This window comes from Cervus elaphus, chromosome 7 (genome assembly GCF_910594005.1).
Source record: "Cervus elaphus chromosome 7, mCerEla1.1, whole genome shotgun sequence".
NCBI lineage: Eukaryota > Metazoa > Chordata > Mammalia > Artiodactyla > Cervidae > Cervus > Cervus elaphus.
Genome location: NC_057821.1, coordinates 7,213,043 through 7,235,934, shown reverse-complemented (window position 1 = coordinate 7,235,934; position 22,892 = coordinate 7,213,043).

Sequence of the window (22,892 nt, the reverse complement as noted above, 5' to 3'; positions counted from 1 at the left end):
AAGTGTTTAGAGACCCTGTGGTGAGGTTGGCGAGAGAGAAGGAAGTTGCAAAACAGACGTAGCGTGTTTTTCTTTCTCCTTTGATTGCATTCGGATAGGTCTTACAAAGAAAATAGAACAGAATAATGAAATAGAGTGCAACTGGTGTAGGGGGGAATATTTGAAGATAACCTGAAATAGCAGTTTGAAGGAGATGATATTTGGGGAGAGACTTAAACGATGAGATGATAACAACCTTGTCGGTACTGTGGGAAAGGGTTCCATGGATATGTCAGCCCAATAGAAAATTCAAGACTTCTTGTTTACAAAGAGGATCCTGTACAATTTCATGTTGAGACTCTGTATTAGTCAGGGTTTTCTCAAGAAGCTGAACAAGCAGAGTATATGATTATTAATATAAAATAACTTCTTTTAATGCTTTATTCATGTAATTTTTGACAATACACTTTACTATTTTATTTCTCTAGAAGATTTTGAGCTTTACCAATATTTTTAAATGAATATTCTAAATAGTTATTCATTTTAACAACACTGCGCTAATAAAAAGACAAGTGCATTGAATATTCCTGAATAAGATATTAAATTGAACAGAAACCTAAAGCAGAGTGAAGTACCTGACACTTTCTTTCAAGTCATGTTGATATTAAAAGGGATGAAACACAGGTACACATGTTTTAAGACGTTAGATGACAGCTCCCATTATTACAATGACAACGCTCCAAAGAGATGCATTTGGCAGGCTGAATACAGAAACATAAATTACATGGACTATAGGATTAAAGGAATGTCACATTTGCAAATCTCTGGTTAAAGATATCTATTCCTTTCTTCCTCCTTTTCTTTCTAGAAATGCTCAGTCATTTCTCTGTCTCCTGCCTTGCAGGAGGACTCTTTACCAGCTGAGTTACCACAGAAGCCCCTCCAAACATTTAGTTATAGCGGAAACATTCAGAAACCCATATTCCAATCAAACAAAAGTAGCAGAGAAGCAATAGATGTGATGGTTCTTATGTCACAGTGATGCCAGATTTGCTGTGTGATTCCTACAGGCTGGAAAGAGTACATGGATCAGAAAGAAAAGAGCAGCTGTGATGAGAACAGAAAAAGAGAAGTCAGATACAAAATGGACAGAAAAAATAAATACTGGAACCTGCCAAAATATCACATCAGCACTGAACTGAGGGTTAAGAAGGGCCAATAGTGAACTATAGTGTCAAATCACACTGTCTAACTCTGAACAATCAGTTCAGTTCAGTCATTCAGTCGTGTCTAACTCCTTGCGACCCCATGAATCGCAGCATACCAGGCCTCCCTGTCCATCACCAACTCCCAGAGTTTACTCAAACTCATGTCCATCGAGTCGGTGATGCCATCTAGCCATCTCATCCTCTGTCATCCCCTTCTTCTCCTGCCTTCAATCTTTCCCATCATCAGAGTCTTTTCCAATGAGTCAGCTCTTAGCATGAGGTGGCCAAAGTATTGGAGTTTCAGCTTCAGCATCAGTCCTTCCAATGAACACCCAGGACTGATCTCCTTCAGGATGGACTGGCTGGATCTCCTTGCAGTCCAAGGGACTCTCAAGAGTCTTCTCCAACACCACAGTTCAAAAGCATCAATTCTTCGGCGCTCAGCTTTCTTTATAGTCCAACTCTCACATCCATACATGACCACTGGAAAAACCATAGCCTTGACTAGATGGACCTTTGTTGGCAAGGTAATGTCTCTGCTTTTTAATATGCTGTCTAGGTTGGTCATAACTCTCCTTCCAAGGAGTAAGTGTCTTTTAATTTCATGGCTATAGTCACCATCTGCAGTGATTTCGGAGCCCCCCAAAATAGAGTCAGCCACTGTTCCACTGTTTCCCCATCTATTTGCCATGAAGTGATGGGACTGGATGCCATGATCTTAATCTTCTGAATATTGAGCTTTAAGTCAATTTTTTCACTCTCCTCTTTCACTTTCATCAAGAGGCTCTTTAGTTCTTCTTCACTTTCTGCCAAATGGGTGGTGTCATCTGCATATCTGAGGATATTGATATTTCTCCCAGCAATCTTGATTCCAGCTTGTGCTTCCTCCAGCCCAGCGTTTCTCATCGTGTACTCTGCATATAAGTTAAATAAGCAGGGTGACAATACACAGCCTTGATGTACTCCTTTTCCTATTTGGAACCAGCCTGTTGCTCCATGTCTAGTTCTAACTGTTGCTTCCTGACCTGCATACAGGTTTCTCAAGAGGCAGGTCAGGTGGTCTGGTATTCCCATCTCTTTAAGAATTTTCCAGGTTATTGGACTGAACAATCAAGGTAGTAATAATAAATAGCTGTATTTAGAACTCAGATACTTAACATCCAGTATTCAATTTTACTTTCAATGTACTGTATACTATTGAAACTATATACACAGTTTTTGTTGTGCCAGGCACTGAGGCTCATAGATCCACTAATGGATCTAATGTTGGTTGCTACTGAGAAGATCGTGATTTAATTGGGAGATATGAGGGTAAGGACCATGACAATGGGCACCTACAAGATAAAGAATTACAGTGTAATATGACACATGCTGTACAGGCACAGAGCTAAGACCTGCCTCCATAGACCAATATCCACAGGGCTAATAAGGTAATATTTTACACAGTAAGTGTCACTTCCATTGGAGTCTTAAGGATGATGACATTATTAAATGCAGTGAGTCCCCTACATGTGAACATTCAAGTTGCAAAATTTCAAATATGTTAATGTGTGTTCCTTCAGCATCAGGCGTGAGTGAAGTCGGTAGCTTGCTCTCCATCTCCTATTGCTGACGATCCTTCAGCTCTGCCATACCCCACCTCTTCCAATCAATAACTCTTCTTCCCTACTCACTCGCCGCCAGACCCAGTAGGCCAGCAGTTGTCCTGCACTACTATACTTTCCAAGGTACTTTACTGTAACATTAAAAGTATTTTGTTTTTGTGTTTGTTTGCTTATGTATTATTTGTGTGAAAAGTATTATAAACCTATTACAGCACAGTATTATATAGGCGATTGTGGTAGTTGGGTATGTAGGCTAACTCTGTTGAGCTTCCAAGCAGATTGGACTAGTGAATGTACTCTGGGAATGGAACTCATTCATATGTACAGGACCTGCTATGTACTTTAGGTTGATTCACTCAATACCCATTTCTACATCTTTTTCCAGTGCCACTTTCCCAGAATTCCTTGTAAGTAGGTGGACTAGTGAGACATAAGGGAAGTCTAATGGGGATTTATGGGAAAATCTTTGCCTTCAGGCTTAAGGTTTTGCCCTCTTTTCTACTTTTGCTTCTTTGTTCTTCTCGGTTTTGGACTGTGGAAAGGTCGGCCAAGCTGCACTAGCCATACTGCCTAACATTAGAAAAGAAAGAGGAATTTTCCTTGACACCTTGAAGTTTTGAACAACACCAGCAACTACCAATCGGATTTAATCTTGCTGCACTAAAGGAAGTCAATACCTATTTAACCAAACCCCTGTAGAATGTTGCTTTTTTCTTTTGCAGCTGAACACTTCTAACTAAGCCATAGGAAGAGATGAGCTCACTTCCAAAAGACTCATTGCAAATGTACAAGAAAGAAAGAAAGCAATGATGGGGAATCCTCAAATTAAAGGACCGCAAGGCTGGAGCAGACAGCAACGTCTAGTATTCCACAGGCATGTCGAAAGGGGATGTTGGTGGAAATGGCTTTGTGGACAACAAGAGAAGAGATGTTTCTCATTGGATAAAAGTTCAAATAGGTCAATTGCTATGAAATCGGGGTAAAAGTGAGAAGACCATTGGGGGCATTACTGTTCTGGGACAGTAGATTAAGTGAAGTATTGAGGCTACAGAGCACATTGGGTGAAGGTGCAAGAACAGTGGGGACAGAACAATAAAGGGACATTGTTTCAAAGGCACACAGAGATGAAACAGTGGTTTTGAGAGAGAAGCAATGATGAGGAAGTTTTCTTTACCTTCAGGATGTGACAAACTTGAGAAGACGTTCATTGGAGAGAAGACAGTAAGGACAAGAGATCATAGAGAGAGTAGATGAGGAGGTGCTATCGAGGGGCCAGAGGGCACTCCCCTGAAAGAAGCAGCATCTGTGTCCTTTGACAAGGCAAGGATGAGTGTGGGTATTGCAAGGAGGAATGCAGAGAGAAAGCACTGTTAATGTTCTTTATTTCCTTTGTGAAAAGATTTAATCAGCTTCTTAGGGCAAGCAGCTAGATACCAGGTCCTGGATTTCAGGAGGTGGAAAGGGTTTAGAACAACCGACTGAAGAGATGAGATTGGACAAGGCATCCTGGAAGGCTAGGTACAAAGTTCAAAGGTGATCTCAGCCCCAGCTGCAGCTATAAACTGTTGGTCTTTTCATTAATGCCTGGACTCCAGTTATCACTGCTGGGTTGTACACAGGTGTAGACTTGGGGTAGATGGCTGATGTTGCTTGTTTTCTGCACCTGACTCACCTTTGTATAAAACACAACAGTTACAATAAGCATCAAAGGGAATTTGGAAGGGGTGAAGAAGTTACAGAAGGGTGGACAGCCTGAGTGGGTTGGAGGGAGGGGTTGTCGGGGTGGAGGGTAGGTACACACACGGGACAGAGGGAGGCATTCCTGTCTACTTTGCGTTCAAGGGAGTTGATTGAGGAAGACATGGGCCTTTGCCCCGTTCTGGCCCTATCTTGCTTTTCTGAGGCTCCTCCTGAGACAGCCTGGGACCTGGGACCCTTAGCTGTAGTGCTGCAATGCTTGCACCTGGACAACAAGATACAAGGAAACTCTAAGGGACTAAAAATAACTGTATGCATGCACAATTGGGACAAAAAATGGACAAAAAGATACAAAAAGAACAAAAAGAACCCAAACTGAAAAAGTGTGGAAGAGCAGGTGCGAGGAGCCAGCACACTAGATCCCACCCATGACGAGGTCGTGAGGAGGAGACCTGACAAGAAGGCAGATCAGGACTTCAGGGATTTCGAAAAGCTGCCCCGGCGCTCACCTTAAAGATGATCTCTGTCTTTCTGATGCTTGCTATATTAGACTACTCCCTAATTTCTGTGACACGGGGTAGAAGGCCTTCCCCGATCTCTTTCCAAAGAGAATCAACTTAGAACTTTAATTAATATGTCCGCTGGACGGTGGTATCCTATAAGATTACCCAGGATGAAAGGAGTGTTTCAATTTAGACCCCTTTGCTGGCATTCTAGCCTGCTTGGTAAATGCGTACTAATGCATAGGGCTGCTCATGACACCTTAATCATAAACAGCATAAAGAACCTGATCACACAAAAGGCCCTAATAGGCACAGAGCCCTTGGGGGTGAGGAAGCCCTATTAGAGAGCATAAAATATTATTCTAAAAGCGGTTATAGTTTAAGATTTAGAAAAATAAGAGTTTAGAATTGTTAATTTTAACCAGGAATGCTAAACAGGGGCTGCCTCAGGAGCTGCAGAGTCTTTGTGTGGTAAACCTCTTAGATAAATTTAACTGATAACTTCAGCAAAAGGACTGACCTTTGTGTTCATTAAAGAATAGATTACGGAAAACAACTTTGCATTCACCTAGGTCATAAAATGTCAATAGGCCCCAAGGCCAGAAGATAATGTACAAGACCCTCATAAACAAAGAAGCATGCAGAAAACACCCTGGTTTCCTGAAGAACAAGCTGATGTAATGTTAAACTGTCTTCCCCTTAGAAATGTACTAATTTAGGGTATAAAAGCCACGGTAAAAAATAAAGCATTGCCAGATTCTGCCAGACCCTGCTGCATCCTCCGTCTGGTCACTCTCTCTCTCTCTTTTTCTCTCTCTCTCTCCCTCGCAGACTTGGCCCTATCAAGGCTGGTCTCATGTCTCTCTCTCGCCGACGCCGTTCATCCTGAGGGTATCCCCCGGACCCTGCCGAGGCTGGACCCTGGCAAACAGGGAGCAAAAATAGGATGTTGGGTGCAAAAGCAGGGTACTGTGCATGCCCATCCTGCACATAAATACCGCCAGAGGAGTGGGTGGAACACTCCTAAGCCACCCCTCCAGCCCAGCCCCTGGACACACCCTTATTATCACCCCGTATAAAGAACAAGCTCATTTCCCCCACTGGGGACCAAGCTAGCAAGGGGAAGTGTGATTTGTTCTCACTGCCTCCTGTTGCAGCAGGAGCCCCAATAAAGCCTTGCCTGAATTTCTTGTGTGGCCTCTGATCAACTTCTATTGATTAAGGAGGCCAAGAATGCTGGTTGGTATCACTCCCACCCCAGAGTTACACAATTCAGTAATAACTTCACAGTATCCCTAGGAACATATCCCATAGTGTTATTCCATATTTTCTATGTCTTAAGCATTTGTGTTTTTAAAATGTTCTACATTCTAAATAAATTGTACTTCAATCACATCTACTTATATGACACATGCTTTTATAAATGTGCTGTATCTTTTTCTAATTTCTATCTTCTTACAAAAAGAAATCTTTCTAAAGTGAGATTAACACTGAATAAAAAAATTTTAATTTTCAATGGAAATTGTTTCTCAGACTAAGGAATAAACTATAATAAGGAATAAACTATAATTTTGATATTTTTGAAGTATTATGAAAGCATAACATTTAAAAATATATTTCAGGCCCAGAAAGGCATTCTGAGTCTATGGAAAGTAAGGAAATTCTCTCTCTTTCTCTATAGATATGTTCTCAAAATGCTTGATCATTTTGCTTGATCAGCCCAGCACTTGACTGTCCCAATCTGATACCCTGGGGCAGATGACCATTCTGGCAACACAGGTTATCAGCATTTTTCTGTGGGCTTTCCCTTGGTGAACAGCAGAGGGCTTTTTCAAAGACAAAGCAGCACTTCTCAACTGTCTTGCTAAATCTGTAATTCCATCAGACATGGGCAGGGCAGAATCAGTGAGCTAGCTGTCAGACCGGCTCTACCTGCCCACACTCTCATGCTCAGGGCGTCTCCTTACCTCATCTTTCCACCCTCATTAAAAAGCCATCAATGAAAGCAAGAGTGTGACTAAAGCCATAGTCAGTACCGGTAGGGACTTGGCTAGAAGCCCCCAGGAAGGAATTCTTTTTTAACACTCAAAGTCCTTGACAGCTGACCAGCGAACTGGTAATTCAGAAGTAACAGTAGTGAAAATATTAGTCACTCAGTCGTGTCTGATCCTTTGCAATCCCATGGACTGTAGCCCTCCAGGCTCCTCTGTCTGTGGAATTCTCTAGGCAAGAATACTGCAGTAGGTAGCTATTCCCTTCTCTAAGGGATTTTCCTGACCCAGGGATCGAACCTGGGTCTCTTGTATTGCACGCAGTTTCTTTACCATCTGATCCACCAGAGAAGAACTGACCTCAAAGAAAGCTTTGGTCACCATATGGAAGGTCCTATGTCACTTTGTAGGAGTAGCTTGGGATGGATGTAACTTTGAAGGGTGTTAAAAGCAGGGCAATTCAGGCACAGAATAAAAACTAAAGTTTATTATAACTAGAGTTTTCTGGGAGTAGAATAGCACACTTTTACATGTCTTTGGAAGTAGAGGCTGATGAAACTTCTGTAAGGATTGCTTTAAAAACAGAAATTTGAACTAAAGACTTCTAAATTTCTATCCACTTTGATTCAATGAGTAAATATGTTTTCAACATTCCTTAAGCTGTATTCTTTATGAGAAGTTAATATGTTTTTATTAAAAAAGAGTGTTCTCCAGTTAATTTATGTTTGGGAAACATTTCAAGCCATATTCCATTATTCAGACATATGGTACACATAAATATTATATTAAATTTTGAGTGAGCTTATGTTTTAAGCAAATGCTTTCCAACTGTACCTAACCACTGAACTGGCTTTTGGTTTGTTTTCAAGGCTTTTAGAAGGAAGTTTTTGTTTTGTTTGTTTTGCTTTGCTGTTGTTGTTATTGTTGAGTCACTAAGTCATGTCTGACTCTTTAGTGTCCCCGTGGATTGTAGCCTGCCAGGCTTCTCTGCCCATGGGATGTTTTAGGATGAATGCTAGAGTGGGGTATCATTTCCTTCTCCAGGGGATCTTCCTGACCAAGAATTGGACCCATGTTTCCTGCTTTGCAGGTGAATTCTTTATACCTGAGCCACCGGGGAAGCCCTTTTGCTTTGCTTTGCTTTCTGTAAAATTTTGGTTAAATTCTTAAGGACATCAGACACATAATACAAAAGTTTGTGGCTAATATAGTGCCCTAATAATCTATATTTCCAGGGGGCAGAAGATATAAGATTAGTTCTTAAAATGTGTATGTGGTTTTAAATGTCAAAGAATTATGACTTCCTTCTAGAGTGAGATCCTGTACATTACTTATCTTCTAAGCTGTGATCCATAATTTAAAATCCTTTACAGTAAAGTCCATGACTTCCTGAGAACTTGTATACAGCTGAGCTAACTGCTTTGCTCAGAGGAAGGGCGATGGTCTTACCTGCCCAGAATCACGGTGCCTGGAAGAAGGGAGGGGTCATTGCTTCAGGCAGCCACACACCCTATTATTGTAAATGCTACTCTTGAGTGATGATGACTGTCATCTCAGGCATAAAGTAGAAATAATTGTGAAACTTTATTTTTAGGATCCTATGCTGATGTAGATTGCACAATCAACTGCTTCCTTAAAAGTAACTCTCTGCAAAACAACATGGTATCCAAAATTGGGATTGATATATATATACTATTGATACTTTGTGTAAAATAGATAACTAATGAGACCTACTGTATAGCACAGGGAACTCTACTGAATGCTCTGTGGGGACCTAAACGGAAAGGATGTCTAAAAAAGAGGGGCTATATGAATACATGTAACTGATTTACTGGGTTGTACACCAGAAACTAATGTAGCATTAAATGCAGTAAAGCAACTGCACTCCAATAAAAACTTTAAAAAATAAAATAAATTGGATCCTGGAACATATAAAAGGCATTAGTGAAAAAAATGTAAATTCCAAATTAAGGTCTCTAGTTTAGGTAAAAGTATTGTAACAATGATACTTTCTTAGTTTGGAAAAATATACTATGGTTTGGTAAGGCATGAACATTCTGAGAAGACAGCCAAAAGTTAAATATGGGCTCCAATATTTTAGCAAATTTTCTAAATAGGATTACTCCAACAATTTTTTAAAAAATGCAATCCAATGCATACAAAGAAGTATTAATTTTTTTTTTAGTATTTAGTAATCTTGGGAATCATGATTTTTTTGATTTTCAGTGGATCAGATATGATAAAACAATATGTAAAGAAATCTAAAAACAAAATTTAAAAGAAGACCCTGATGAAGTTTTATTTCTTAAGCCTTAAGAGATGGAGTTGTTAAGTGGCTAAGTTGTGTCCGACTCTTTGTGAACCTACGGACAGCAGCATGCCAGGCTTTCCTGTGCTTCACTGTCTCCCAGAGTTTGCTCAAACTCCTGTCTGTTGAGTTGGTGAGGCCATCCAACTAGCTCATCCTCTTTTGTCTCCTTCTCCTCCTGCCTCAATCTTTCCCAGCATCAGGGTGTTTTCCAATGAGTCAGCTCTTTGCATCGGGTGACCAAAATATTGGAGTTTCAGCTTCAGCATCAGTCCTTCCAGTGAATATTTAGGGTTGATTTGCTTTAGGATGGACTGGTTTGATCTCCTTGCAGTCCAAGGACTCTAAAGAGTGTTCTCCAGCACCACAATTTGAAAGCATAAATTCTTCAGTGCTCAGCCTTCTTTATGGTCCAACTCTCATAACCATACATGACTCCTGGAAAAACCATAGTTTTGACTATATCGACCTTTGTTGGCAAAGTGATGTTTCTGCTTTTTACTATGTTTGTTTAGGTTGGTCATAGCTTTCTTTTCAAGGAGCAAGCATCTTTTAATTTCATGGCTGCAGTCATTGTCTGCAGTGATTTTGGAGCCCATGAAAATAAAATCTGTCACTGTTTCCACTTTTCCCCATCTATTTGCCTTGAAGTGATGAGACCGGATGCTATGATCTTAGCTTTTTCAATGTTGAGTTTTAAGCCAGCTTAAAACTCTTTCTCTTTCTCATTCATCAAGAGGTTCTTTAGTTTCTCTTTGCTTTCTGTCATTAAATTGGTATCATCTGCTTATCTGAGATTGTTGATATTTCTCCCAGCAATCTTGATTTCAGCTTGTGAGCCATCCAGTCAGGCATTTCTCATGATGTACTCTGAATATAAGTTAAATAATGGCTTCCCTGGTGGCTCAGATTATAAAGAATCTGCCAGCAATGAGGGAGAACCAGGTTTGATCCCTGGAGAAGAGTATGGCTAACTACTCCAGCATTCTTGCCTGGAGAATTCTGTGGACAGAGGAGCCTGGTGGGCTGTATATAGTCATGGGTTCACATAGAGTCAGACATGACTAAGCAACTAACATTTTCACTTTTTTTCCATAGTGTTTCAAAATATTTTGAATTGGTTTCCAAAATTGAATAATATTTTACCGTAAAAATTTTTTTTTGTTTCAATTTTTTAATTTTATTGAATATTTAATTTTCAATGTTGTATTTTTACTGTACAACAAAGTGATTCAGTTAAACAGACACATACATATATATATATATTCTTTTTCAGTTTTTTCTATTATAGCTGATCACAGGATATTAAATATAGTTCCATGTGCTATACAGTAGGACCTTGTTTTTCATTCACCCTCTGTGTAATAGTTGCATCTGCTAATCCCAAACTCCCTCCAAGTCCTTCCCTCCTCTCCTCCTTGCTGGGCAACCATATGTTTGTGATTCTGTTTCTGCTTCAGAGATAAGTTTGTTTGTGTTACATTTTAGATTCCACATATAACTGGTGTCATATATCAGAAAAATCTTCATTTCTGGCTTCTTCTGAAAATCAGAAGGTGAGGCAATGATGCACCCACAATTCTGGATACTGAAGAGGTGGAGATAGCACAGAAGTGTCTCCCAGGATCAGGCATAAACTTTCCAGTTCCCCCCAACCTCCCTTCCTCCCCTCCCTCCATCACTCCTCAGAGCCTTGCTCTGAGCCCCCCTTCACTCATTTCACCCGCCACTCATAAGGCATTGAACTGGCAACCACAACTCTAGGTCACAGTAACTCCTCTAGTGAAACACATGAATTTTAATGTTAGTAATTTGCACACAGTAGCATACTTGGGCTTCCCTGGTAGTCTAGTTGGGAAAGAATCTGCCTGCAAAGCAGGACAGCCTAGTTCCATTCCTGGATCAGGAAGATCCCCTGGAGAAGGATAGGCTACCCATTCCAGTATTCTTGGGCCTCCCTAGTGGCTCAGATGATAAAGAATTTGCCTGCAATGCAAAAGCCTGGGTTCAATACCTGGGTTGGGAAGTCCCCCTGGAGGAGGGCATGGCAACCCACTCCACTATTCTTGCCTGGAGAATCCTATGGACAGAGGAGCCTGGCGGGCGACAGTCCGTGGGGTCGCAGAGTCAGACATGACTGAGCGACTAAGCACAGCACAGCACACTTAGACAAATACGCTGCATTATTCAGAAACCACGTTCTAGGGAATAAACCCTTCAGTTTTGGATTTAGGCAGATATTTTCCCTCAGTTTTATTGAGATAAAATTGACATATAACATTGTTTAAATTTAAAGTATACAATGTGTTGATTTGATTTATTTTGCAAATTGACTTCCCTTGTATAGTGTCACATAATTACCATTCTGGGGACTAAAATGTCCACTTACTAACTGTCTCCACTTTGAAGACATCTCTTCTAATCTTTGTTCTATGTATTTACATACCCGTCTGTCCATCCATTTATCTTTATGTGTCTAAAATATGAATCTACCAAACACACAGTTTTTCATTTACTATTTTACTTAGGATTAAATTTACATCCTAAGGGAGATCAGTCCTGGGTGTTCATTGGAAGGACTGATGCTGAGGCTGAAAGTCCAATACTTTGGCCACCTCTTGCAAAGAGTTGACTCATTGGAAAAGACCCTGATGTTGGGAAGGATTGGGGGCAGGAGGAGAAGGGGACGACAGAGGATGAGATGGCTGGATGGCATCACTGACTCGATGGACATGAGTTTGAGTAAACTCCGGGAGTTGGTTATGGACTGGGAGGCCTGGTGTGCTGTGATTCATGGGGTCGCAAAGAGTCGGACATGACTGAGTGACTGAACTGAACTGACTGAACTTTACACTTAACTTGCACGAGCCTCTCAGTTTCCTTATCTGTAAATGGGGATAATAAACCCAACTCTGGAGGAATTTTATGAGAATGAAATATGATTCTGTATGTGAAGTCACAAGAGCATCGCAGGTCCTCAGTAGATAACTTTCTATCCCTTTTTCATTACTCCTGGGTCTAGTGACTGACATGGAGGGGTAAGGTTTCAAAGTAACTGAATGGTGTTTTCCTACAATTTTAAAATTGAATTTAAAATTTTGATAGGTGGAATTTCAGGTCACTTGAGTTGCAACACTGAAGTCTAATACAAATGACCTAATTTTGTGATAGAATTATTTTTTAAAAGTCTGGCCCAGGCTTCCCTGATAGCTCAGTTGGTAAAGAATCTGCCTGCAATACAGGAGACCCCAGTTCGATTCCTGGTTTGGGAAGATCCCCTGGAGAAGGGAAAGGCTACTGTGGCCTGGAGAATTCCAAGGACTGTATAGTCCATGGAGTCACAAACAGTCGGACACAACTGAGGGATTTTCACTTTCACTTTCTTTTTTTTTTAAGTATTTATTTATTTTTCCATTTATTTTTATTAGTTGGAGGCTAATTACTTTACAATGTTGTAGTAGTTTTTGTCATACATTGACATGAATCAGCCATGGATTACATGTATTCCCCATCCCGATCCCCCCTCCCACCTCCCTCTCTACCCGATCCCTCTGGGTCTTCCCAGTGCACCAGGCCCGAGCACTTGTCTCATGCATCCAACCTGGGCTGGTGATCTGTTTCACCACTTTCACTTTCTTTCCAGTTCTAAACTCGGCAGTCTAAACCATGCTGAGGCAGAGTAGAGAGGTTGCTGCAGAGGAATAGAGAAGTTGATGCTGACAGCCTTTCCTACCGGTGTCAATAATCACACATTTCTTTAATCTGTGTTTTGCTATGGCAGAAAGAAAAGTTAACTGATGGAGTCTGTTGATTTGTTTTATCCCTTAAATGCATTGATTGTCTTATACAAAATGAAAATATTGGAGAGCTACATCCTTATCTCCCTCTGTATATAATGATGAAGGGAAACTGTCCCAGTTTCTTTTCTTAAAGTGTATGGGATACCAGATGAGATATCACAAATGGAAATTCCCTAAGTGAATAATTCATTCATAAATTATTTATTTATTCTTGCTGAATTCTACGTGTAAGGCACTTGGTAAAATGCTGTAGAAGATTTAACATTGAATTAGACGTGTTCCCTGTCCTCATGGAGATTACTTTCAAGCAAAGAGGTGTACAAATAACCGTAGTGTGAGAAAAGCAACACAAATCATCCATGAGGCATAAAGAAAGAGAAGAGAGGGTTTCCAGTCATAGGGATGAGGAAATATCACAGAAGAGACAGCAATCAAGTCAGTGCAAGTTTTCCTGGTTCTCCTTTTGAAGACAATGTAGGTTCATCAGATAGAAATTGGGAAATGCATGTAAGTCATTAATATAATTGTTACCATATCCCTCAGAGGTAAGTATCACTGACTTTTCATAACTTATATTTTTTTCTATGAAAGTGTTAGTAGCTCAGTTGTGTCCCACTCTTCACAACCCTGTGTACTGTAGCCCGCCAGGCTCCTCTGTCCTTGGGATTTCCCAGGCAAGAATACTGGAGATGGTAGTCATTTTCTCCTCCAAGGGATCTTTCTGACCCAGGGATCAAACTGAGGTCTCCTGCATCATAGGGAGATTCTTTACCATCTGAGCCACCAGGAAAGCCTTACACTCATATATTTTTCTCAAAATCATAAACATATGAAACACATGCATTCACATTTTCTTCATTTGCTTAAAATTACAGTCTGGTCATTTTCCTTTGCTATTAGGGATTCCCTGATAGCTCAGTTGGTAAAGAATCTGCCTGCAATGCAGGAGACCCCGGTTCAATTCCTGGGTGGGGAAGATCCACTGGAGAAGGGGTAGGTTACCCACTCTGGTATTCTTGGGCTTCCCTTGTGGCTCAGCTGGTAAAGAATTCACCTGCAATGAAGGAGACCTGGGTTCGATCCCTGGGTTGGGAATATCCCCTGGAGAAGGGAAATGCTACCCACTCCAGTATTCTGGCCTGGAGAATTCCATGGAGTGTAAAGTCTGTGGGCTTACAAAGGGTTGGGCACGACTGAGAGACTTTCACTTTCATTATATTTCTATAAAATAGTATATTTACTCTCTTGCAATAAGACATACCTCCAAATTTGTATCCTCCATCTAGCTATAAGAATACATTAAACAGGATAGGCCATTTGCAGCAACATGGACGGACCTGGAAATTGTCATGCTGAGTGAAGTAAGACAGATAGCATATGATAACATACATGGAGTCTAAATAACAGGTACAAATGAACTGAGTTACAAAACGGAAGTGGAGTCACAGATGTAGAAAAAAACTTGTGGTTACTACGGGATGGAGGGGGAGGGATAAATTGGGAGATTAAGGCTGGTATGCCCAGACTACTGTCTAAGAAAGAAAACTAAAAAGAGCCTATTGCATAGCACAGGGGACTCTCCTCAATACTCTGCAATTGCCTATGTGGGGAAAGACTTCAAAAAGAGGGGATATATGCATATGTTAGCCACTCAGTCATGTCTGACTCTTTGTGACCCCATGAACTGTGGCCCACCAGGCTCCTCTGTCCATAGAATTCTCCAGGCAAGAATACTGGAGTGGGTTGCCATCCCTTCTCCAGAGGATCTTCCCAACCCAGCGATCGAACTGGGGTCTCCTGAATTGCAGCTGAATTCTTTACCATCTGAGCCACCAGGGAAGCCCGTTTCATCACTTTATTCTGTAAATTCTCATTATTGACATTTACTGTGCTTTTTCTTTTTGTTATTATAAATAATAATGTGATGACCTTTCTTATATGAGAGTCTTGGCTGAAATAAAAGATATTCCAATAATGAAAATGTGAAGTAGAAGAAAAAATAAATTCATACATGGAAAGAGTTGGCTTGAGAGACAGCAGCAACATAGGCATGGTGGACGTACTATATGAAGTTGGGTTTATCAGAAGACCAGGGTCCCCTGGGAGAGACTACATTGGTGAGGCTGGGTGGTCCTGTGAGCATGAAGGCTACAGAGTCTGTATTCACTTGAGAGCTGGTAGATTGAAAGGTTCTCTCCATATATTTTTTTTTCCACCTGCCTCTCACTAACATCTAGCATGATACTTCTGATTTTTAGAGTGATTGCCAGGGAGGTTTAGACATACAAAAATATTTATGAAAATAGTAATATTATAAAAGATTTGGTTTCTAAAAAACAAGATTATTTACTAGGTTTTTGCAAAAAATAGCAGTGACTCATTTCGGTCTGGAATGGTGAATAGTGAAATTTTGACCTTTAACAAGCTGAGAACCAGCTGAAAGAAAGGGCCAGAAATAGATCTAATACCATCATTGACTCTGACAGGAAAATCTGAAATTATTCGCTTTATACAATCATTGAATATAGGTAGATGCAATTATAATAGACAAATGCCTTTACATGAATGAGGTACACTGCATAATTTTATTTATATTTTACCAACACCTTTTATTCTAAATCATAAATTTGAAACATAACCCAGACTTTGAGACATGAACTCTGGGATAGCTATTTCGAAGCCTATTACTCTAAAAGCTTAGCCTTTAGTTAAAATTCTATGGACCTAGTTTCAAGCCATTGAAACAAATTACACTGTTATATAAATATTACATAAATCCATTAACTCTTCACTGGCTTACTTGTGAAATACTTATGAATTTCTTAACACTCAACCGGGTTTCCTATTCAATATTAAGTTCTAAAGAGAATAAAATCAACAAGTCTATTAGTATTCAGTGTAGGGTTATTAATAACAATGTTAACCATAAGACATACAGAATCTCTATGCTTAAATTTAACAGTTTCTCATATACATATCTTCCTTTAATGGAGCTGTTTTCATTCTACAAAAAAAAAAAAAAAAAAAAATCAACACAGGGAAGCTTAAGAGGAGCATACACGAGGCACATGAGGCATTTCCTAATTTTTGTTTTAATCAGATTTTCAAGCATTCTGTGTATAGGGTGCTTGAACATCTGATTAAAACAGAAATTAAGAAACATTTCATGTATATTCCTTTTAAGTTTTTCTGTCTTTTATTTATTTATTTTGGAGAGACAATGTTTAAATGTATGACTATCTTTTTTACAAATAGATTAGGTGAGTGAGTGTTTAGTTGATTTTGAAGGCCTCTGGACAAGACAGATGCCACTCACAATGTTCCAGTTATCAGTAAAGGACGACCTGTGTGGGCCTATCAGCCTCCGATCAGTGGCCTGAGAAGCACTGTCCCAGATGTGTTGTACATGGTGCCCGCCTGTGCCGAAGCCCGCAGATCAGAGACCCCAGTGTGTGATCTGCTGCGGGGCTGCACGCTGTGATAAACTTGACCCTGATGACATAGGGCATGGACGTTCTCAGTGATCTTTGGTGCACATTAATCACAGCTGAATTTGTCAGAGATCAATTTCTTTGCAGGTTAGACCTAGAGAGAGAGAAGGAGAGAGAGGCAGTGAGAAGCCCCAAGTTAAATTTCAAGGCCCTAAACTGTCCATGTCAAAAAGGAGTAAGACCTTGACTTGAGTAGTGATACAGGAAATATTGTGCCAGATTAAGTTGCACCAATATTTCAGAGGTGTTTGGAACAATCACATCATGGCTCTACAGACATTCAAGGGCAACAGAGGGAGAACTTGATTTTGTTGAGCACATGTGAATACATGTGGAAACCAGTCTCACAGGTCAGCCTGCCAACAGCAAACGGCACAGGGATGGTGGAAAAGACCCTAGCCTTGGATTCAGAAGAAAGGAGTTTTTATCCCATGCGTTGACATCTACTTATGTTACTCTGGGCTTGTATATCACATCCCCCCCACCCCCCTCAATGACTGTCAACTCTTTATTGGCTACAGAAAAAGAACAGATTTGACGAATAGATCTTTAGTTTTCTTATTAATAACAAGAACCTTTGCCTGTAAATATTAGCTACTAGTGACAACACACAGTGTGTAAGCTAGCAAAACCATACAAAACAGAAAATAAGAACAAATTCAGGTGACTCAGTGGTAAAGAATCTATCTGCCAATGGAGAAGACATGTGTTCAATTCCTGGGTTGGGAAGATTCCCTGGAGGAGAGTTTGGCAACCCACTCCAGTATTCTTGCCTTGGAAATCTCATGGACAGAGGAGCCTGGTGGGCTACACAGTTCATGGAGTCACTAAGAATCAGACACAATTTAGTGACTAAACAATAGCAACCAATATTCCTGCTTTTCAAATGTGAAAAGTAAAAGTGAAATCGCTCAGTCGTGTCCAACTCTTTGCGACCCCATGGACTGTAGCCTATCAGGCTTCTCCGCCCATGGGATTTTCCAGGTAAGAATACTGGAGTGGGTTGCCATTTCCTTCTCCAGGGATCTTCCAGACCCAGGGATTGAACCCGGGTCTCTCACATTGCAGGCAGACGCTTTTACGCTCTGAGCCACCAGGGAAGCAGATACAAAATTTAATTTTTGAATAAGGGATCCCATCCCCTTGCTACTCAAAGTATGGTGACTCTGGAAGCATCTTAGAACTGGAATCTCAGGGCCATCCCCAGATTTCCAGAATCAGAATCTGATCCCTGGGTGATTTGAGTACAGAGTGACACTTGAGAAGCATTGCCCTGGTTCTTGGCTAGTATGTAAAATTCACAAAAATCTCACCTCGAGTTATCTTCACATTTGGCTTAGTGCCTGTTGCATGGCAGGAAGGCTGCACAGTGGGAAGAGAGCTGGATGGATTGATGCTTTGGGAAAGGGCCTCCTGCATTCCTGAACTTGCTTTTCACGTGGACATATGATTCTTCTGGCTCCTCTCTGCCCCATCACTTACTCCTTCTCAGAAGTAGCATCATGGCATTGGTTAATTCTAAAAGAAAACCTGGAAATGCTTTGTTTAGTTTCTGCCTTCTTTCTTTGGGAATTGGCTGCCCACCAGGAGCATACATTCTTTGCTTTCTTCCAGCCTGCCCTCTCCTGCTTCCTTCCTGGAGGAAGCTGGCCCTGGTCCAGCACTGTGTGTGCCTGTGACTGGCTGCCTGAGCCTGCCTAATTCTGGCTTATCTTAGGAAGTTGATCTGATGCTCTATGTAAGCTATATCTTCCACCCTAGCTGTCATCAGAAATCAAGATGGTTATGGTTTGCCTTCTTTTACATTGTGTTCAGAAATTGGGTGTGGAGAAGGTGATGCCATTATTTAGATGCCCTCAATCATTCCAACAATTATCAGCAACTCTGAATCTTTTTTTTTTTTTTAATTTTTACTTGGAGGATGATTGCTTTATAGTTTTGCGTGTTTTCTGCCGTACAACAAGGTGAATCAGTCGTGGTTATACACATGTCCCCTTCCTTTAGAGCCTCCCTCCCACCCCACCCACCCAACACTCCAGGTCATCACAGGGCACCAAGCTGAGTTCCCTGTGCTATGCAGCTGCTGCCTGCGGCTATCTATTTACAGACGCACTTATGTGTGCATGCTCAATTGCTTCAGTTACGTCCAGCTCTTTGCAGCCCTATGGACTGTAACCCGCCAGGGTCTTCTGTCCATGAGATTCTTCAGGTGAGAATACTGGAGTGGGTTACCATGCCTTCCTCCAGGGGATCATTTTGCATCCTGACCTTGGGATGGAACCCACATCTCCTGTGTCTCCAAATGGTAGTGTATAAACGTCAACGCTACTCTCTTAATTCATCCCACCTTCTCCTTCCTCTGCTTGCAACCCTGAATTTTGATTCAGCTGGTCACTAATGATTAATCCTCTTTAGTTCCCTGTAATGTGAGGTGATTGGGTGACATCAGTGGTCACCATACTTGGGTCAGCTTTAGAATTATCCATAGAGTTGAGAGAACAGTATATAGATCAAAATCTACAATGGGAGTCACACATCTGCATTTTGCTAAGGTGATTCAGGGGATGCAAGCCTGGAGACTGTCATTGTTCTTGTACTCAAGTTGTAGTCCATCTTCCAACATTATAGGTACCACATAGGTGCTTATTAGAATTGTAGAGTACTTGGCTTTGCCTCAGAAATACTGAATCAGGATCTACTTTTTAACAAGTTCTCCATGTTTTTATGTATGTATGTTCAACAGGAAGAAATCTTGCCTAGGACAGTATTATCCCAATAGTCCTTCCCACTCTGCAACCACTGGGATTTTTTTTTTCATTGCTCTGTCTCTAGCTCTTTGCATGTAACAATGTCTTCAATAAATATTTATTGAGCAAATTAGTCCATTCTCTGTTCTGTTCCCTGGAATGTGACAATGGCTTAAACATTTGGTTATGATCATATGTGTTTATCTCTTAATAAATAGCAGACAGAGGCATCAGTCTCTCTTTTTGGTCACTGAGAGTTAAAACAACCCTGAGTTCAAAATCTTACTCACCTCAAGCTCTCTCCTCCTTTCTGAATTCTGATAATAATTTGATGAGAAATATCTTCTAGGACATTCCATCCCTCAGCTTATAATTATTTCCCTTCTGATTTTTCTTTTGCCAAATTCAAAGGGCTCCTCTCAGAGTTTTAGTGCTACACCTCATTCTGGAAGCTTTTAACAGTATTTTAACAGTGTTCATTACTCTCTCCTTCTAAAAGTTTTTTCAATTGGTTTTCATGATATAAGATTTGTTTGCTCTATTTTTGATCACTTCTTCTTTAGTTTTTCTTTTTTTCTGACAGTCTCCTTCTCAATTTTTTAATAAAAACAACCCATTCCTTATGGTATAGCTGAATTATCACCTTCAGAATGAAGATCTGAAGTCTCTACCATCTCTAACTACATTAAGAACAAATCATCATTTAACTTTGGTCTAGTCATTTTATGTGGTTAGAAAGAGATCAAAATGAAAACATCTCACATTCCACAGCTGAGTTTAACAGGTCTGGCATAATTTTGCCAACAAAGAACAATGGTTAATAAATAAGTTTTTACATAATGGGGAACAACTTTGTTATACAGGAGGAGGAATAGATCATAGGGGTGGTCTATGGCAGAAAATTACACCACAGCATCTTTAAAGAAACTCCAGATTCCTGAGACTTGTTCCTGCTGCAGATATTAATTCAGAAGTTCTGAGACGGGAGCAGAGGGCTGATATTTAAAGTGAAAATATCACTCAGGCAATTCAAAAGCACACAAGGTTGTTGCTGTTGTTGAGTTGCTGAATTGCGTCTGACTCTTGGCAACTCCATGAACTGCAGCTTGCCAAGGTTCCCTGTCTTTCACCATCTCCCAGAGTTTGCTCAAAGTCATGATCATTGAGTCAGTAATATCATCCAACCAACCATCTCGTCCTCTGTCTCCCCCTTCTCCTCCTGCACTCAATCTTTCCCAGCATCAGGGTCTTTTCCTGTGGGTCAGCTCCTTGCATCAGGTGGTCTAAGTACTGGAGCTTCAGTTTTTCAGCACCAGTCCTTGCAATGAATATTGAGTTGATTTCCTTTAGGACTGACTGGTTTGATATCATTGTTGTCCAAGGGACTCTCAAGAGGCTTCTCCAGCACCACAGTTTGAAAGTATCAATTTTATGGCACTCAGTCTTCTTTATTAGTTTCTACTGAAATATCTAACTTTATAGATAAGAATGTCCTTTCGGGACAAATTAAAAAATCTAACTAGTGACCATTATTAAGAAGGCTTTTCTATTTCATTCTGCTAGCTAGGCATTAAGGAACCAAACAGAGTATCTGATATACTGATATGGCCGGGGGGGGAAGGAAAAGTCAGACACATATACAAAGCTGACAAAAATTCTAGTGGCTGAGTCTAACCATTGCCTAATACCACACACATGAGTGACCTTGGCTCTGACTGGAGATTAAATTCTGCTTACAAAGATGGCTTAACTGAAATAGCCATTATAAACATGTTTCAATCATTTTGAAGATAATTATAGCACCATTTTGTAGTCATTTAACAAGTAGCAGGAATAAAATTAGAAATTCTTTCATGTAAAAAAGGAAAAGAAATACCTGAAAATTTATGACTGGATTTTCATTTGGTTTATTAGCTGTTATTCCTGAAATATTGCCAAACCATTCCATTATTCACAGTCAGGCTCAGGACATCATAAAAGGTTCCCCACGTTGAGGTAACAGCAGGCACTTAATTCTTCTGTCTCCACGTGCCTGCAGTGCCTGGTGAATTTATGGGGCTCAAGCCAGGTGTTCTAATTCCTTTCAACAGGTGTTCTCAAATTTCCTTCTACAAATCTATCAGCAAATAGGACTTCTTTGTCATGTCAATTTGTATACAGTAACAAACACTGTTGTTCCTCGTGTCTGAAATGAGACACAATTGCTTGGCTTGTGTAGGGCTGGGAAAAGTTTGGTGACATTTGCGGCAGGACAGGCTATGCCTCTTTACTGAAAGACTGGTAGAACATTCTGGTGCTCAATCAATACTTGTTGACTGTCTTCCCAGCTGTTTATTCAGCAGATCCCGGCTATATTTTATTATGAGAAATTGTGCCTTATTCTTCTGTTCATACCAACCTATACTTATTCCACTTTTCAGCACTTAATTCTGTTGGTCAACCCTATGTCAAAACAATACATCCAGGAGGAAAAATCCTTGCTAAGCTTTTAAGCATTTAAATTACTACACTGACCCTAAGTCAGTCCCAATATTTCAGAAGGCTCCTTTTATTTTTTCCAGATTATGCATCTACATGAAACTTTTGCCATGATTTCCATTTACCTGGCTTTCAATTCACGATGAAAATGTTTCATGTAGGTTCTGTTTGGGTGGCAGAGTGTTCTGTGTCTAGAGTTAGTAGCAGTTGAGTTTAATAAGCACAAGACAAGTATAAAGTCTCTACAATCTCTTTGACCATCATAACAGCACTACCAAAACTGAAGCCACTTTTTTTTTTTTCCATTTTGCAGATGGGCAAACCAGGATTATGAGTTTTAGTAACTCTCCCAAGGAGAAGCATTTTATAAGTGACTGAACTCTCTGAGACCAACTCTATTTGCTATAAACTCTGTGTAATTAGCAATTGTTGGAGTATCCTTGCCAGATGTTGCTGAGTGATACACTTCAAAGATCAAGAATCTAGGGAATAAGAAGAGTGAGTGATAGTTTTTCTGTAATTCACTGTCACAGTGTGTTCAACATATTTCAGGCACCTGCTAGGCAACAAATAGATGGGAGATTCAGGGATGGACAAGAGCTCATCCCTCAGGAAGATTTTAGTTTAGTTCCCTGATCTTCAATATAACTGCTAGTCACCTGTGGCTATTTGAATGTGTTGAAAGCAATTAAATTTAAATAAAATTTAAAATTACATCCCTCAGTCAGATTGGCCACATAAGTGTTGATGTGGCTGTCCTACAATATTGAGCAGTGCAAATAGAGGTCATTTCCATTATAACAGAAAATTCTATGAGCACTGCTTATTGGGAACTCTGTGTAATGAACCATATGAGTAAAACTATGGCAAATGGTTCCATGATCTCTGATTTGACATGGTTGACAAGAGATAGTCACTCTTTACTACACTGATTTTACCATGTTTATTAATTAAAGCTTGAAAGCCAACACAGTAATGGAGAAAAACATTGCTGAATATGCTGAAAACAGGCAGGTACACAATGGAATTCATGCAGGCAATTGGTATTGCAATGCAATGTTTCCTACTAAAATTATGGTGAAACA